Source organism: Euleptes europaea, chromosome 9 (genome assembly GCF_029931775.1).
Source record: "Euleptes europaea isolate rEulEur1 chromosome 9, rEulEur1.hap1, whole genome shotgun sequence".
In the NCBI taxonomy this organism is placed as follows: domain Eukaryota; kingdom Metazoa; phylum Chordata; class Lepidosauria; order Squamata; family Sphaerodactylidae; genus Euleptes; species Euleptes europaea.
In genome coordinates this window covers 58,513,187-58,532,180 of record NC_079320.1, presented here as the reverse complement: position 1 = coordinate 58,532,180, position 18,994 = coordinate 58,513,187, and positions in this window count along the sequence as shown.

The following is an 18,994-nucleotide window of genomic DNA, read 5'->3' as shown; positions in this document are numbered from 1 at the left end:
AAGAACTGGGCATTGCATATAGAAAATAAAACTACCTTGACTAACTACACATAAACATTTGTCTTAACAATAGCACTCTATGTTCATCACCACTTAAGACACAGTAAATACATTACTCTGAGGTTTGTGGAAATCAGCCCAGTTTTTTATTTTAATCTTATGTAGATCCAGAATTCCGATAATGCACTCACATGCATTTAAAGTGCAACTTCCAACGCATTGCTTTCCTTTCCTGTTTTTATGTAGCTGTTGGCACAAATATTTAAAGAGTTTAAATGTATGTATTACAAATTCAGGGATGCCTTTACATATTTTTGTGTGTGTGTCAATTCCAGTTGGGAAAGGACGAGTTTAAAATTTAATTCCATGGAAAACAAGACCATGCACCACTGACCAGCTAAGAGTTTGGCTGCACATTCCATGAACAGGCATTATGTAAATGGCCAGACTTAAATAAAAAGCGGCTCTCTTGTATTAATCCGTGGCCTGGGGTGCTTTCTTGAATAGGCTGTAGACAATCCCAAACACCTGGCTTTTGAAAGACCACCAAGGGAATATGTAAAAGGTCTGTTAGAACAGATTGAAATTAAACTAAACTCAAGGCTTTATTTTAAAGATTCTGTGCTCAGAAGCTTTTAATAAGTTTGTTTCAATTATCAATTGATAACGTAAAATAAACTGCTGCAGTCCAACAACCCAATAAATATCAAAGCTTTTACTCTTCGAATAAAAGATACAGTAAGAAGCTTGCAGGGGAAAAAATGCTATTAGCCACAGCTCTGAAATGTGTGTTTTTTTCATTGGCATTTTATCCTTGATCTCTAGCCTCTTGAATTTAACACTCACTAAATTTTAAAAAAAGCTGAATAAAGAGACTCGAGCCTTTAAAAAGTTTGAGTAATAAATACCACGCTGAGTGAGGAATGTATTAATGCCATTTGAAGATACCTGTCATTTGTGCAAGTAAGTGGTCTGCAATAATCAATGAAAAGTTTGATGTGTTTAAAAAAAGAACGGAGTCTCCATTGCTTCTCAATAGTGTGCTAGCTATACATACCATTCCCTTCCATTTTGCTGCCAACCAAGAATAAAAGGATACAAAACAGCATAATAAAGGAAATATAATTGCACGAACGGTTTTTCCTTCTTCTCTTATTTCTTTATATTCTCTGCATTTCTCTAACTGAAATTATTATATGCACACATTCTGCTCTATTACTGGTAGTATTTGGCCTCTCCTATTCCTTGCCAGTGTTCTACATTCTATTTAGAGTGTTCTTTAACATCCCTCTGAGAAAAAAAGACAGCAAGAAAAACTGTAAAATAAGCAAATAAAATATTTCTGAGCTGTTTCTACAAAACATTTCCACTATAAGATAAATGCCAGAGTAAGAAAAATACCCAAATAAAATAGTATGTATGGGATCGTGTGCATGCCTGTTAATTGGGGCATGCTGCCAAACATGAGTCCTCAGTAAACATATACCAGGCAAATATACATTCACACAATAAAAACATGGGTTTGTTGTAAAATGTCTTCTAAAGATACCCAGATAATTATACTAGTAAGACTAGCAATTCTTGCTTGTTTCATTACATTTCTAACCTATTAATCCCAAGAATTCATAGAAAGTAACAAGATAGTAATAAATACATTGCGCAGTTTATTTATGGTCTAACAAAATCAGATTTACAATTACCCCTTAATTAATCCTAGTAATTACAAACCTTCTCAAATAATGTGTTAAGGCAGATCTATATTTTACCATTGCAATTCAGTCACCATTGCAAAGCCACACGGTCACAGCTAACTTCCATGCTACATTGGTAATACTCGTATTCTGTAGGTTGGCTTACTGTAACAGCCATGTTAAACTGTCCTATTCAGTGGGGCTTACTCTCAGGAAGGAGTTGTCAGGATTGCAACCTAGGTTACTTTCCACTTTAACACACACACCCCAGCCATCCCCAGGTCTCCAGTTTTGAACTGGACAGTCCAGTATTTGCCCTCCAGTAAACAAACTGAGAAAATATTGGACATATTAATATCCAGCATTTTATAATTAAGTAAGCCGGCAAGCACCATGGCCAGGCTCCATGTACTCCTTTTTAGGGTGGCTTGATAAAGTGTCAATATCTGGTCTGTTTGTTCTCCATTGCAGCCAGCAAGGTTTAAAAAAGAACTGAATCCACCACTCAGCAGCCAGGTATGACACTCCTGGCGAAATCTTATTAGCTCAACTGAAGAAAGCTGGAAAGGGAGAGACCAATCAGCTTCCCGTGCTGGTTCCAGCAGGCTGTGGAGGTAGATGATGGAAGGACTGAATCTTCTAAAGAAAAGTGAAAAGAGGTCTGGGGGGGGTTATGTTGGGGGCAAAGGCTGGAGAGTTTGGAGGCGGCAATGGCAGCCAGCGTGGTGTAGTGGTTAAGAGCAGTGGCTTGGAGTGGTAGACTCTGATCTGGAGAACGGGGCTTGATTCCTCACTCCTCCACATGAAGCCAGCTGGGTGACCTTGGGTTAGTCACACTCTCTCAGCCCCAGCCACCTCACAGGGTGTATGTTGTGGGGAGGGGATGGGAAGGTGGTTGTAAGCTGGTTTGATTCTTTCTTAAGTGGTAAATAAAGTCGGCATATAAAAACTAACTCTTCTTCAAGTCCCTCGTAGGACAGTTATGTGGAAGAGTGTGTACCTTGCATGTTTATCTTCTGCACAACCCTGTTGTCTGAAGGCACTTTATTGATATAAAGTACTTTAAGACTACAAGACTATGCACATTTATCTGCAAGAAACCAGAGATTTCAGCAAGTGAGTTCATATGCTGCTTCTCTTCCAGGACAATGGGGATTTTAAAAACGCTTAACTTTGGCTGGATTGTGTCCCTTATTATGCCCCTTTTATGTTGCACAAAATATCAATTGCTGGACTGTAATCCTATGCAGATTTATTCCCCTTTTACTATTTCATTGATGCTAATGGCCATGCTGCTGCAACTGCATGGACTGCACTGTATATTATGTTCAATACAAGTGGGGACCCAAAAGAAACTTGCTGGAGGGGCCATCCCCCACTCCCCACCTTTGTTTCCTCCCCCATTCCCATACTTCTCACCCCTTCTCTTACTCTCTCCCCCATACCTGTCAGTCTCCTTCTGCCCCCCCCCCATCTCTCTCTCTCTTCCTCACCCCCATGTTGCCATTGCAGGGCTCAATGTGGCTACTTTCACCCTCCCCATTGCCACTCTCAGTGGCTTGCCCAGCGTGGTTCTAAGCAGGCCTGCTGAGCCCCCCGCCCCCAGTTGCGGCTCTTAGCAGCTCACCCAGCGCTGCTCCAAGCGGGCAATTAATCCATTAACAAACTGAAGTACTAAGAGCTAAAACGCTCATTGTAAACACACAATTCCACATTAAAATATTAGGCCTCATTTTCCCACCTATGACACAGGAACAAAGACTCCCAAATGTGAGGGAACACATCCAATTATGGAGCTCACTCATCTACTTCATCCTTTCCCTGGCTGATTGTCATACGTTCACAATAAAGTCAGGGCTAGTTCTCTGCACAAGGGGGGTCTCTTACGAAGGCTCGTTTGAAGCTATGCTGAATGTTTGGGGGCTGCACCCCCCAAAATGCACCCCCTGCAGTCACGGAAAGAGAAAAGGGGGGGAGCCCATATTTCTGCCCCCACTGAACCCATCTTTACAAAACTTGGGGGGTTTCTTAAGAAGGCTCGTCTGAAACTATGCTGAAAGTTTGGGGGCTGCACCCCCAAAAAAGCGCCCCCTGCAGCCAAAGAAACGGAAAAGGGGGAGGGAAAAGGGGTGGAGCCCATATCTCGGGACCCCCTGACCCAATGTTTACAAAACTTGGGGGGTCTCTTAAGAAGGCTCGTCTGAAGCTCCGCTGAAAGTTTGGTGTCTCTACCCCCAAAAATGCGCCCCCTGCAGCCACGGAAAGGAGCGAATGTGCACAAGCACCACCCCATGAGGATTTCTCTCACTCTCTCTCTATCCCCGGCCCGGCCGCGCAGCAGCTGATTCCTCCAGTACTCAATCCTGACTGATTGGCCAGAAGAAGACCCAGCTTGGCCACCGATTGGCCGGGGGAGGAGAATGCTGCTTACTGACGGTTATGCTGCTTACTGACGCCCCAAATTTGCCGAATTTATTTGTGAACTCCCGAACTCGCAGAATTCAGCTCCCCCGGTTTCCCGCCATTTTTGAGTTTGGTTCGTCCCGAACTAAAAACCGCCGAATCAGGGGAAATTCAGCTGTTTTTCAGTTCAGGCCGAACCGAATCGACAGCCCTACGGTGGACACTAATCTGGAGAACCGGGTTTGATTCCCCACTCCTCCACATGAGCGGTGGTGACTAATCTGGTGAACTGGATTGGTTTCCCCACTCCTACACACGAAGCCAGCTGGGTGACTCTCAGCCCCACCTACTTCACAGGGTGTCTGTTGTGGGGAGGGGAAGGGAAGGTGATTGTAAGCCGATTTGAGTCTCCCTTAAGTGGTCGAGAAAGTCAGCATATAAAAACCAACTCTTCTTCATCATCAGGGGAACTGTAAGGCAATAGTCTCTCAGTGATCCCAATATAATAAGCTCATCTAATTTCAAGCCTTCAGGATTGTGATGACACACACCAACTTTCCCCCTCCTACAACTGCTGATCACATCAGTTACTTCATACATGGGAAGAAATCAGCACAAAATAAAGGGGTCTAAATAAATGTGCTGGTTTCTGCCCCCACCCCCCGGATCATCTCCATGAAATTACTTTGCAGAAGCTTCAAAGTTCAATGCAAATTAGTTTATTATTGGCTACTCTCTTTTCTACTCCATCTGTTTTTTAAGTGACTGGAAGTTGGCAAGCTCTTACCGGAATAACCCAGGCTAGCCTGATCCCATCAGATCTCAGAAGCTAAGCAGGGTTGACCCTGGCTAGTATTTGGATGGGAAACCTCCAAAGAAAACTAGGGTTGTGACATGGAGGCAGGCAATGGCAAAGCACCTCTGAACATTTCTTGCCTTAAAACCCCACCAGGGGTCATCACTGTAAGTCAGCTGTGACTTGACAACAGGAAAAAAAGTTGGGGAAAGGGGAAGAAAAAATCAGGAGTTGAGGAATTTTTCTCCACCTAGAGAAAAGGCATGTGGGAAGCCCTTGTAACTGAAAATGTTGCCTCAAACTGTGCCCAGAGGCTACTATGGGGGTTACCATATTATGTATTCCCAGCGATGTATTAAGAGTTTGAAAATGTAAAAAACATAACTTTAAAAGGGTTTTGGGATGCCACGGCTAAAAAATGGTTGGAAGATGTCTTCACAGCTAAAGGGGCCAAACAAAGTGCAAACAGTATTTTTATAACAGTTTCAAACTCTTAATACATCAGTGGGAATACATAGAAAGTGCGAACAGTATTTTTTATAACATTTTGAAACTCTTAATACATCGCTAGGAGTAGATAATGCGGTAACCCCCTACCTAGTGAATTATGAAGCATGTAGGGAGGAAGGAGATTTATGATATAAAATGGAGATGACATATTATACAAGCTCAAGAGATACTTTTTCTTCCAAGACCCAACCCTCCTATTGAAAAACAAACTCCTGGTATAAGCTCTGGTGAGGCCTTGGAAGAAAACAGTTGATTCCAGAAGAACAGGAAGAAAAAAGTTGATTCCTGAAGATTATAATTAAGAACAGATTTGCATGCCATCTGGAGTTATACCCTTCTAAGGCCATTGAAGTCAATGGGTATAGAAGGGCACACGTCTGCTTAGGATGGCACTGTTATGGTTCAGTTTCATTCCTAGAGATAATTTGGCAATTACTTATTCGACATTTGTCTATTTCAGCAATAACCTATTCAGAAATAATAGTACAATATGTCAGTCTTTGAGGAGCCACAAAATTCTTTTTTATTCACAAAGAAGGAAAACACCTGTAATGCCGATTAATGCATTCTGCCATAGAATATGATACCTTACAATGAATTAACAAGTATTATATAATCAGTGTTACAGAAATTTAAAAAATAAAATAAAAGCTGTATCACAAAAACACAACATTCGTTTCTCACAAAAGCAGTTTAGGAACCAGTAGTGGTGGTGGTGCAGTTGAAATGGCACAGGGCTACAAAATACCTTTACTTGCCTCCTGAATAGAGGCTGTTCAAGGATTCCTTGTCTAAACATGGCAATTCATCTTCCTCAGCATAAGCTCCTCTCAGTCTCTGCCTGTATTTGAAGACTGCAAAAGTGCATTATCCCAAGAGATTCTTCACAGTAAGCATGTCTCCCATTACACATTTATTAGGCAGAGCGCTCATACTGGATGTTACATCTTCAAAGCACTTGACTGCCTAATCCTCACAGATCTGTTGTCCTAGGGTAATATCCTGATTAGAAGATCCATCATCTGGCTGCCAAATTTGTCAAATTACCTAGGGTAAAATGTGCTTCCTGCTGACAAAACACCAGAAATTAATAAACTTTTAAACAGTGTGCTTGTTCTGAACTATGAAGCTTCCAGTTCGGGTAAATGATGTTTCTAATTTTGAATGATCTCCATTTTCCAAGTCTTTCTACTCAGAATGTTGAATACAACTCTAGAGAAAGGATCACATTTATTTCTTTAAATTTTACTTCAACTTTTAACCTAGATATCCAGATTAACCTTATCTACATAAAGAAGCATAGCTTACAAAGGGAAACTAGCCAACTAGCAAGTATGTACAAAACAAGATAAAAACATTCCTACTCCTGCTTCACCATAGCTGCTAAGGCCAGTTCAAGCCAAACAATCTTACACTGCTTCCAGAAAACAAATCGTACTTTGACACTCCTATAGAAAGGAGTTCTTCAGTTGGGGCAGCCACTGGGCCTGGCTTTGTTTTGTTCAGATGTCATCTGTGGCTCAGTGGTAGAGCATCTGCTTGGTATGCAGAAGGTCCCAGGTTCAATCCCTGGCATCTCCATTTAATGGGACTAGGCAGGTAGGTGATGTGAAAGACCTCTGCCTGAGACCCTGGAGAGCTGCTGCCGGTCTGAGTAGACAATACTGACTTTGATGGACCAAGGGTCTGATTCAGTATAAGGCAGCTTCATGCGTTCATGTAACATGCATCAACACATGGTACAGTCAAGAGAGCAACCGCTCCTAACCAGGATAGCGCATGGGGGGAGGACCTCTAAGGAATGTAGATTTCAAGTAATTCCTAGCTTTGCATGTCATCATTTTGAATTTTGCAAGAAAGCACGTTGATTGTGTACAATAATACACTTAATAGTCTTCAAAAATTGTCAGGACTTGCCACACTATTTGAAACATAAGCAATAATCAACACAACTTCCAACAGAACATCACACTGTTGTATGGAATGGCATTTGTTAGGTCTGGGAAATACATGAATAAAAATAAGCAGCAGTATACCTTTCCTGGTACAATTGGCATCTGGGCAATGCCACAATTAACAATTCCAGGGACAGCAGTATCTTCAAGAGCATCTTGAAGCTATGGGGAAAAGGAAGCTGAGAATCCCCTATAACTTATATTAACAGTCCCACTCCAAGCCAATCATCATTACCTCAACCTTGCTTTGTAGCTAAATCACATGCATATGGGGATTCATTGCTATTATTTTCCAAAATATGTGGAAAAAGAACATAGAAGGATCTACACTATTTTAACCAAATTTTGAAGAAGTTCAAGCTCCATTCATCACTAAAGAACCTAAGGCACTTCTGTTTCATGATATGGCATCCTGTATTTTCCAACAACAGTCTCATTGGAGTTTAAGGTTTCTAAACAATACATTGCCAAATACAACAGAAGAGACTTTTTTATATTAATTTTTAAATAGTAATGAATTTCTTTTGTAGTTGCTTTTTAAAAATCCAAGCTGCTCAACAACGATGAGGGTCATACTTCCCCCTTTATAGTCTTTCATCAAATATATACACAAGGTTTCCTGAATACTGATTTTTCACCTGTTGTTCGATACTAATGTTATGCTATTGCAGGCTGACAAAAGCCAACTGTCTATAACGATTTCATTAAATTTCTCATCTGTCTTTGAGCATGTCGCTGCATATGACAAAACTAAAGCAGCTGATAACAAGCCACCTCCTTTTTAAACCTCCTACATAAATTTTAACAGGAATAAGTTTTCATATTAAAAATGTACACTCCTATCATCATTCACAATGTAACCTAAAATGTTCCCAGCATCATTATTCCCATCTATATCTTGCTGACTGCATCTAGCTGAAACAATGATTCTGAAAGAAATGTAACCATCTAATGTTCAGTTAAATGTGGTTTGTATACACTAGAGACAAAACACAAAGAAAGTCTAAACAGGTAGATTATTTTAAAAGACATATTGTAGCATTACTGCTGGGAATGTCATGCTGAAGAGCTTCAAGTGCATTCCACACATGAACACATGAAGCTGCCTTATACTGAATCAGACCCTTGGTCCATCGAAGTCAGTATTGTCTACTCAGTCCGGCAGCGGCTCTCCAGGATCTCAGGTAGAGGTCTTTCACATCACCTACTTGCCTAGTCCCTTTAACTAGAGATGCCGGGGATTGAACCTGGGACCTTCTGCATGCCAAGCAGATGCTCTACCACTGAGCCACCCAAATACGTAGTGATCTATGGCCCTATCCATATATACCCCTAGTAGCTTGAGAGCTGCTACTCCAGTGAGATCCTACACCTCTGCATTATTTGTTTCATTGCAAACACCATATGGGCAGGATCAATAACACAAATCCTTCATAACAAACTGGTACCTTCATGGGAGGAAGGGGAACCACTACAAGGGAAGAATCCATATAACTGACTCCAGAGTTCATACTGTAAACTTAACCATGGCTAAGTTAAATGTGCACAAACCAATTTTATTGATGGGCTTATACTCCTCTCTCTTCCTTCTTGCACAGAGTGTGATTAAGGAATCCTAGTTAGAAACTAACTTGTGTTACCCATTACATTCAAATGAAGAGGTATGATTGGTTCTTGAAGGTTATCCGGGCTGTGTGACCGTAGTCTTGGTATTTTCTTTCCTGACGTTTCGCCAGCAGCTGTGGCAGGCATCTTCAGAGGAGTAACACTGAAGGACAGTGTCTCTCAGTGTCAAGTGTGTAGGAAGAGTAATATATAGTCAGAAAGGGGTTGGGTTTGAGCTGAATCATTGTCCTGCAGAAAGTATCAAAGGTAATGTGCTAAGCATTGTCCTGTTAGTATCAAGATAATGTGCTAATGAGGGTGTGGTATGTTAATATGGAACCATTGTATCCTGAAGTGATCTGTTAATGTGTGGAATCCAAAACTAATCCGCATGGCTATTGTGGACTGTAGTCTTTGTTAGTCTGGAGGTTTTCAGGACAGAGGTATGAGTTTAAAAGAGTTCATTTTAAAACAATTTTTAATGGGATAGGCAGGAAATTTCATGAGCATCTTGAGGCATCTATTAATGAAGGGAATTTGCATGCCAGCTGCTTATCAGCTATAAGGCCAGGGGAGTATGGTTAAGGTGCTCCTTGGTGCTAGGCAGCATTCAACTAAACTCTAGTTGCTGTACGGCAAGATGGGGATATTGATCAGGTTCAGCAACTCTTGGCACAATTCAGTGCAGGAAATTTTTAAAACCCTTTAATGTCCAAGACCAACCTATGTTAAGGATGTTCCTCAATGATTCTGCCCATTAGCTGAAATTGTCATTTAAAAAGAGGATAACAGAGGATAACCTGAAAATAAACTATGCTCCGTAGCTACTAGGAATGGGGAAATTTTAAAAAAGGGAGTAAAGAAGTCAGGAAGGATTGGGAATGTAATGCCCTTGAGAGAAAGAAAAAGAAAGATGCTTCTCTAGCATTGGCTCCATCACAACAATAGCCATAGGCAGCAAACATTCACTGATCAATAATTTTGTAGAAAAGGTTATATAATTTCTGTTCTATGAACTTCAATAGACATTAAGGTTCAATCCATAAAGTTAAAACTTCACAAGCTATTTGCCAACAGTTTATTTTTAAAGTCACAGTATACATAAGGATTTCTTTTTAAGATTCCCAGTGTGTGTACAGTAGGAAACCAACATTAAAAAGCCTTTTTTCCCTTGAAAACCCAAGCTCTGTTTGATTAGTTCTTTTCTAATTAAGTAAGGAAAACATGTCCACTGTAAAATATTTCTCCATAATTTAATATGGTACGTGCCCAACATCAATGAGGAAGTTGTTTCAGCCACTCAATAATTATACAGTTTCTATAATATGGTTGACTAATAAGGTTTTATTATAGCTATTGATGTTATAAATCTAACCGAGGTGTTATTTTTAAAAGTTGGAATACGATCAAAATGCTTGCAGATCTCAGATTGCTATTAAACATAATAATTATGCACTAAACTAATTACAACTGAAGCAAAACCTGACTTACAACTAATTAATTTTTATTGCATCAACATTATACATGGTCTTTTCATTTAACACAGGGCACAACTATAAATGTTTAAGAACCTATTCATCTGTGTATTTATTTCAAACAAGCTGTCTAGGTCAGATTCATAAAGTTAGAACTTGGTAAAATTTGTGAATCACTTTGTTTTACAAAGTGACTGGAACACACCCTAGTAAGACCTAAACCAGATTTACAATTGCAGTTGAAAACTGGCTGATCCTCAAAGCTTGTACCTTCACTTTTAATACATAAGAATCCAAAGCTATCTGTTAAGGAAATGTTTCTGGGAGGTTTTCTATTTGATCAATGTAACTGTTTCTAATAAACCTCTGCATTAACTTAGGACTAAATTTCAAGATGACAAGGTTGACCAATTAGCAGTTGCTACAATGCAACATTGTTAACAGCAACCATATTCTCATTCAGAAGAAATGTGTTAACTGATTAACTGGATGAAATGCATTAACAGTTGTTCATTACAAACCACCCAGAATATCTAGCAATAATACCATCTCTTATAAAGCTAATTTAAGTGGGGTAGCCATGTTAGTCTGCAGTGGAAGAACTAGATTTGGGTCCTAAAGCATCATAGAGACCAACAAGATTTTTGAGGTATAAGCTTTTGAGAATCAAAACTCCCAAAGCGTCTGCATTTCTAAAGCACTAGAATGAAGCCTTAAAAAGCGATCAGATGTGCCCTAGCAAAATACAAGGGGTGTTCACCTATAGGCTTCTGAATTCTTTAGAGTGAGAATACAGGAGCTGGTCTTTAAAATTTCTAGCAGTGGCATGGTGCCCCCCTGTTAAAATTCAAGCATTTTGTGGGTTTGGGGGTCCAATGTTTCATATTCTAAATGCCGTTGAAGAAGTAGGGCATAGTAGCATTCAGCATGCTCCCAGCAGAGCAAGCAACAACCTTGCACAAGGCTCTTCCTTCTCGTCTCTGGACTGCTGCCAGTATCAAATCAAACACCATAAAGTTAAATTCACTCTGCTATTAATCATGGTACCAAAGGATATGGGATAATATGGCCCTGGACAAACTGACATACCAAATAAGCGTTTTTAAGTAAAATGTGTCATTTGTTCACTAGTTTGTATTCATTTCTAGCATATGAAGATGGGTCACATCTAACTGCAGCCTCACTTGATAAATATCAAACTGACATTAGCTTTTGGTTATTTGTTTTATGCTCATTAATCCTTGTTTGATTTTTTAAATATCCAGTTTCCCTTTTATGTGGTTCCCAGGTCTGATTTCAGCTCGTCTATTCTAAATACATAGGGCTTGAAAAATCAATTAAATTTAAAAGAAGAGTTCACTGCCATCCTGCTACATAGTTTGTGCTGAATTTTTTCGGATGGCACAATAATTACCCTGACTTGAGAGTTTAACACTATTCAAATAGCATCCCTTAGGTTGGTATGGTTAAATATTCTCAGTGAAAGTAAAGAAACATCTGATTTAAGCGTCTGTTGATTTCAAGGTACACCACTACCCACTCTTAACTGACAAGACATTTTTCTCTTAATGCTGTTTCCCCCCCCCCCTTGTGGCTGGGACTGATTACTCAGTGTTGGAGGGCCTCAGTTTACTTTAGAAATGACGTCTTCTACCGTTTTATGGACCACAAAAAGTGGCTTTCCAAGTCTAATTAAAAGAAAGCACAACTTAAAATCTAGTTATTCTGACAAATGTGATTAGACCTGGCTAGAAGCTATATCAATGTTGGGGAGATGTTGCCATTGGTTTGCAATGTGCTCTTGTGCGTGTCTCTCTCTCCTCTCAAACTTTCAGTGTAAATAAACAGGTGCCTGAACAGCTATTTCCCCCTTCAGTAACTCCTTAGTCAGGATTCCACTTTAAAAGAGGCCTTCAAAGCCTAATTTTAGATTCTTTCCGAAACTTTTTTTATTTGGTCTGCCTTTCTGATGTTGAGGTTAAACCAGAGTACTGATATGGGCTCAGCATTATGTTTCAGAGGTTCAGAAGCTCATGCTTTTTAATCGCATTATGAAACCTCTGAGAGAGATTGTCTAGATACAGTCCAGTGTCATGATAATAAATGTGTTGTTCTTTAAGTTGCCACAAATCTGTAATTTTTGTTACAGTTCTTAACAAGGAATTGGGGGGGGATGGATGTAATAAATGTAAAAGAGCTAAAAAAAGAGGGGGAAATTACAACTGCTTGATTGAACTAATGAATGAACCAAAATACAAGCAAATTTGCAACACTGGTAGGTTTATTAGCAGCCATAACCAACATAGATTTAACCATGCTTAATGCCTATTAATTCCAATATTAGATTATAGCCTTGATTTCTGTATAAACATTTTTATCTTACTTATAGTTACAAACGTTTAACTCGCATTGACCCCATAGGACTATACTGGGTTGGACTTTAACTCAACTACCAATATATTTTCCACAGTGGGAAGGAATGGTAGCAACAGACAACGGTGTCAGTGCTATTAACAGAGATGCACTTAAGTTTTTCACATTTAAGAGACTGCAAAAAATTTTTTTAAAACAAAAGACTTGGATGCCCCAGTGGTTTTTGAATAATAATCTTCAGATATAGAGACAGTGAACTTGCAATTGTACATTTTAATGAACTTAGCCAAATTTAAAAACCACAAAGGGTTTATTTCCTTAACTTTAATTTTCTAAAAAAATGTTTACTTTCTTCCAGATGGTAAGATTAAATTACATAAACACTGTCAGCAAGTTGAATCCTCAGATGTATTCATTTCTACCACAGAAGCTTCAAAACCTGTCTATAATTTTGTTACTGATGTTTGGAAACAGCTGTAGCTGACACGGCTATGTGTTGTATATGTCAGCGTTAAAGGATTAAATATTCTTAGCCCCCAATGGACAGGGCCTGTGCTGTTAGCAAGAACTAGCGTAAGGAGTGTTGGAAATTGTTATTACAGCAGATACGTCTCATTAGATTGCTGATAAGCAGAAAGGTCAAAGATGAGCACGTAGGCTTCCTCCCTTTTTTAATCTTAAAAAATGCACAGATCTCCCCCTGCCCCCCAATTCTAACTTGCCTATCTCACAAGGAAGGTGAAATCTCTTCAGAGGTGACAGTAAGTGCTTTGGAAAATCTTTTGTTACATTCTCCTCTATATACTACATCATCAGAAAGTTGTAATATATAATCTCATCAACCAGTTAGAAAACCTTTTAATACCAGTCCTTTTTTGCACCTATATTACTGGTAATTAATACATTATTCCAATTTGCTTAGCAAGATCAAGGATGCTGCGTAATCCTAGAACTAGCGAGTTGATCATATCTGAATTGGACACATACTAGGAACCTTTTCTATTTCATTAGACACTCTTCTCAAATTTACACACAGATAAGGTCGATCAGTTATTTGCATGGATTAGTAAAATCCATACTGCTTAAGGCCTGAACTAGTCACATAAAATAAATTTATTTATAAAGGGACACAGCATTTGGGGGATCTTGGAGGAGTGGTGGTGGCAACATATACATTATGTACAAGCCCATCTTTTTACACCATGTGGCCAAATAGCAGGACGATAGGGCTCCTACATTTTTAACAGTTGTGTAGCAAGTTAAGCTTTTCCCCTTCCTGCACTGGGAGTGAGGAGACCAAAAAACAAAATGAAACCCAACAAAAATCCCCTTATATCAGCTCCCTCCTATTTTGCATCTGGTGACACCATTTTCCCAATTTTAGTCATGCCTAATGAAATGAATACCGGACAATACCAACAATGTATTTTACAAGTTGTTAAACTTGGAGTGGTTTAAAGGATTCTGACCTTTTGTTTCTCTCATTGTTTCAGCCCACCATTAAACAAAGGCGTACATATCATAAAGGCTTGCTGCTGTATTACTGAATGAATTAAGAACAATAAAGACTGAAAGGAATGCTTAATTTTAGTATATTTAACTCACTACCCCAATGGAAGTGGTTATTGAATCTCATCCAAACACACATCAGCATGAACAGAGTGTTCAGTCAATTCTCTCACCCACCTTTACAACATAGCTAAGCTACCTAACGCACAGCGCTTGAAACGAGGCTGCCCTATGGCAAAATAATCTTTAGAGCTTTACAGCTATGACAAAGTATGAACCCCGCTGAACTTATTTCACATTTCTCTCCTTTTATACACTCACCGGAGTTCACTTCTCAATATTAGCATGATTTTTAAAAGCAGGTTAAAAAACACCATTCTATGCATATGGTGATGAAATGCAGGAATATGAATACCGAAACAGTTTAAAGTGTTTTTCAAGAGGTAGACAATTTCTGGAAACTCTTTAAAATACATAAACTATAATATGCTTGCTTCTGTATAAAAAACATTTTTGCAATAAATCATTGCTTAATTTTATCAATGTGCATTAGTTAGCCTGCAACACAAGTCGTTTATCATATGGATCTGTTCTAAAATGACAATCTTTTTACATTCTGGTTTTAAAATCAAATTTTTCTAAAATAAATGCTCCGCTCATAATAAAATGTTGAAGATAGAATATTGAAAATGGGAACACTGCACCAAGTGCTCACTGTTTTATAAAGAAAACAACAAGAAGGATGACCTCTATACTAGAGGGAGGGCAGCTATACGGCTTGCCCTGTGACATCCCTGCTTGGCCCGGGTCATTTTTGATGTTGTCTTACTTAAAACATGCTTGTTTGCCTGTCATGAACCTTGTAGACATATGTCTTTCTACCTTATAAAACCCTTTCACTTGACAACTTTACCACAGTGTACTAAAGTATTATATTCAAGGGCACAGTATTTTTTTATGTTCCAGAATGACACTGTCCAAAACAGAGAATCTTTGTGGTACATTTCAGCATATGGGATACATGCACTGCACCTTTCAGAGCCTTTGTGATCCTTCAACAACGCTTTAGTTTCCTGGCTTGAAGATACTTCTCAGTAACTACATTTGGACCAGCCTAAACAGCTACAGTCCTCCTTTGTCCCAACAGAACTAATCTTAACTAGCTTCCAAAACTGTCCATGAGTGAGTGAGTGAGTGAGTGAGTGAGTGAGTGAGAGAGAGAGAGAGAGAGAGAGAGAGAGAGAGAGAGAGAGAGAGAGAGAGAGAGAGAGAGAGAGAGAATGAATCTTCATAAAGATCCAAGCATAAACACTGAAAGGTTCATGTGGAAAATAATCCAAAGACAAACAAAATAGTTCAGTAGATATGCATATGAAACATTGTAACTTGCAGCATGTTACATCAATGCATGCCCAAATGATGAGCAACCTAACCTTTTATATATCACAGATGTAGACATCTATAGGTGATGTCAAACAAGTGGGGGACTTGTGAGACTCATAGGGGAGATTCCCATCCTTCCCCCTGACTTGCTTGCCTAGACACTCACTGGCCAGACCACCCTCCTGTAGTGCTGCCACCTCCTCCTGCCTGGCTCCCGTGGTAGCATCTCCCACCCCTCTCCCACCCACTCACAGGGTTGCCACCATCAACCTGGCTTACACAGGGATAGGAGGTGGTGTCAGCTCCACGTTCCTCCTTGCCTGCCTGCAGTGTTGACTGCAGGGGGCAGTGTTGGCTTCCTGCTCCTCCTTGCTTGGCTGTCTACCCAGCTAGCTGGTGTGGTGGCAGCGCTTGCTCCTCTGTCTGTCCACCTGCCTAGTTCATGTGGCAGCAGTTTCAATTTCCCCCTCTGTCTGCTTGCCTGGCGGCTCCTACTTGCTCCTTCATCCACTTCTAGTCCAAAGGATGCTCCTGTACACTGTCTGTACATGCACAGGCTTCATTCCTCTCTTTGAAGCAGATTTGAAACGCCTTGTTCCATTTTGGGGGGAGTTTTCATATTTCTCAGAAAACCTGGGGCATCCTCCAGGTCCGCAGAAAAACAGCCCCTTATTGGAATCTGGCCCCATTCTCGGGATCTACTGTTCCACATGGGGGCCAAGTTCATCATTAGATATCTGATGCAACTACCACCACCAATCTTTGAGAGACTATACAAAAATGAGGAGGAACCATAGCTCGGGAATAGAGCATCCGCTGTGCATGCTGAAGATCCTAAATCAAATCCCTGGAATCTCAAACAAAAATCAACCAGATAGTAGGTGACGTGGAAGAGCCAGCACATAGAGGTTAAGAACAGTGGTTTGGAGCAGTGGACTCTAACCTGGAGAACCAGGTTTGATTCCCCTCTCCTCCACATGAGCAGTGGAGGCTAATCTGGTGAACTGGATTTGTTTCCCCACTCCTACACACGAAGCCAGCTGGGTGACCTTGGGCAAGTCACAGCTCTGTTAGAGCTCTCTCAGCCCCACCTACCTCACAGGGTGTCTGTTGTGGGGGGGAGGGAAGGTGATTGTAAGCCGGTTTGAGTCTCCCTTAAGTGGTAGAGAAAGTTGGCATATATAAAGACCAATTCCTCTTCCTCCTCTGCCTGAGAACCCAAAGAGGCACTGCCAGTCATATTGGACAGTACTGACCTTGACAGACCGGTATAAGACAGCTTCATGCATATCCAGTAGAAATGGACTGACTTGTGTCTTAGCATAGAGTGCAAAATACTGATTGCAGCCTTGCAGGTTCTACACACCAAACTTTACCTAGAGCTCCTAAGTCCTGATCAAAGGGATATGGACCAGTTCTATGCTCTGAACAGCACACAACTGGAGTCCAAATCATGTCTATATATCAAATTATTCTATATTCTTTCTCAAACAGTTGCATCACCATATTACACAACAAACCAATTTTAAAACTCAGAGGTGTTTAAAATTATAATGTAACATTGTAAAGGGGGGGGGGAAGAGAGAAGAATCCCCCTGGACATGCCCAAATTCTTAGACACACCTAAATAGCTCTTTGATCTCTAGCTGAAGAACAGTGCTATTCTGTTACTGGCTTTGAGGGCTTCGATCCTAGCAACGTCATCAAGGAGAACAAAAATGCAGAGATATATAGCTTTTATGTCTAAGGATATACATTCAGTACCATTTGCTTCCTACACCTGAAGCCAGCTGAGTGACCTTGGGCTAGTCACACTCTCTCAGCCCCACCTACCTCACAAGGTGTCTGTTGTGGGGAGGGGAAGGGGAGGTGATTGTAAACCAGTTTGAGTCTTCCTTAAGTACTGGAGAAAGTCGGCATATAAAAACCAACTCTTCTTCTAAATTGGCAAAGACGGAGGCACCAAAATACTCCTCATGACACTGTCACCACATGAGTTACATCCATATGGCTGGCTGCCCCCAAATGTTTGGTAACAGTGTAGAAAAAACTATGTGCAAAGATCAAATTATGTGAAGTACCAGTACCCACAATTGCTTGCTGCATGGACAAGCTAAAAGGTTAAGGTCCCCTGTGCAAGCACCGGGTCATTCCTAACCCATGGGGTGACGTCACATCCCGACGTTTACTAGGCAGACTTTGTTTACGGGGTGGTTTGCCAGTGCCTTCCCCAGTCATCTTCCCTTTACCCCAACCTCGGAAGGATGGAAGGCTGAGTCAACCTTGAGCCGGCTACCTGAAACCGACTTCCGTCGGGATCGAACTCAGGTCGTGAGCAGAGCTTGGACTGCAGTACTGCAGCTTACCACTATGCACCACGGGGCTCCTATGGACAAGCTAACTCACATAAAAGAGACCTTGCAGCACTCTTGCAATGTATATATGCTCCTCTTAAACTCAAGTGACAGAACCTTTGTCTATTTCAGAGTAAAGACAGAAGCAGCTCCTAGGAGGGCTATGGAAACTACAGAGACACATTTACTTCTAAATGGACAGAACTGCACTATATTGTTTCCTAGAATCATAAAGGTAATGCATAAAATCTTCATCCAAGGGTCACAGTTTATCTTCAAGATCTCCAAACTTCTGTGGAGCCTATTTTAAAAGCAATAGTATTGATGCTTCTATTTCTTGCTTCCATGAATAATCACTACGCTCACTCAGCTATGTAGGCAGCAAACCGTGCATTCCTGAGGGGTGATGGTGAAGCTCGTTAGGAGCCAGCATGACCCCGCGGTGGCACAAGTGCCCAGTTATCCTGTGATATACGGGCACTTACACCATCATGGAGGGCATTTATGGGGGTGCCTGGGTGCTGCAGAGCTGCGCCACCCTCCCCTGCCAGCACAGCCACTCCAGGAACTAAATCTTGAAAGAGAACGCCAGTGCCGGTATGGGGGAGGCGTTCCTGGGGTGTTCCCAGGGGTGGAGCTGATGCTAGTCAGCTTCCTAACCCCTTTTGCCCAGGGAACACCCCCTCGCACAGCAGCGTAGGTACAACACTTTTTTGGGGTGTCATAGCCTCGCTGTTCTCAATGGGGCATCTTTTCCTTTTTTTATTTTTAACATTTTTATATACCTTTTTTACCTCCGCAGTGGCCAGGAAGCCTCTGAGGAGGCGGCACGGGTGTGCTGCTCCCGGCCACTGAGGAAATACCCTCCCCCAGGAATGGGCTGAAAGTCTTTCCCCTACCCATGAAACAGTCATTCTCAGAACAGTCAGTGTTGCCTAGC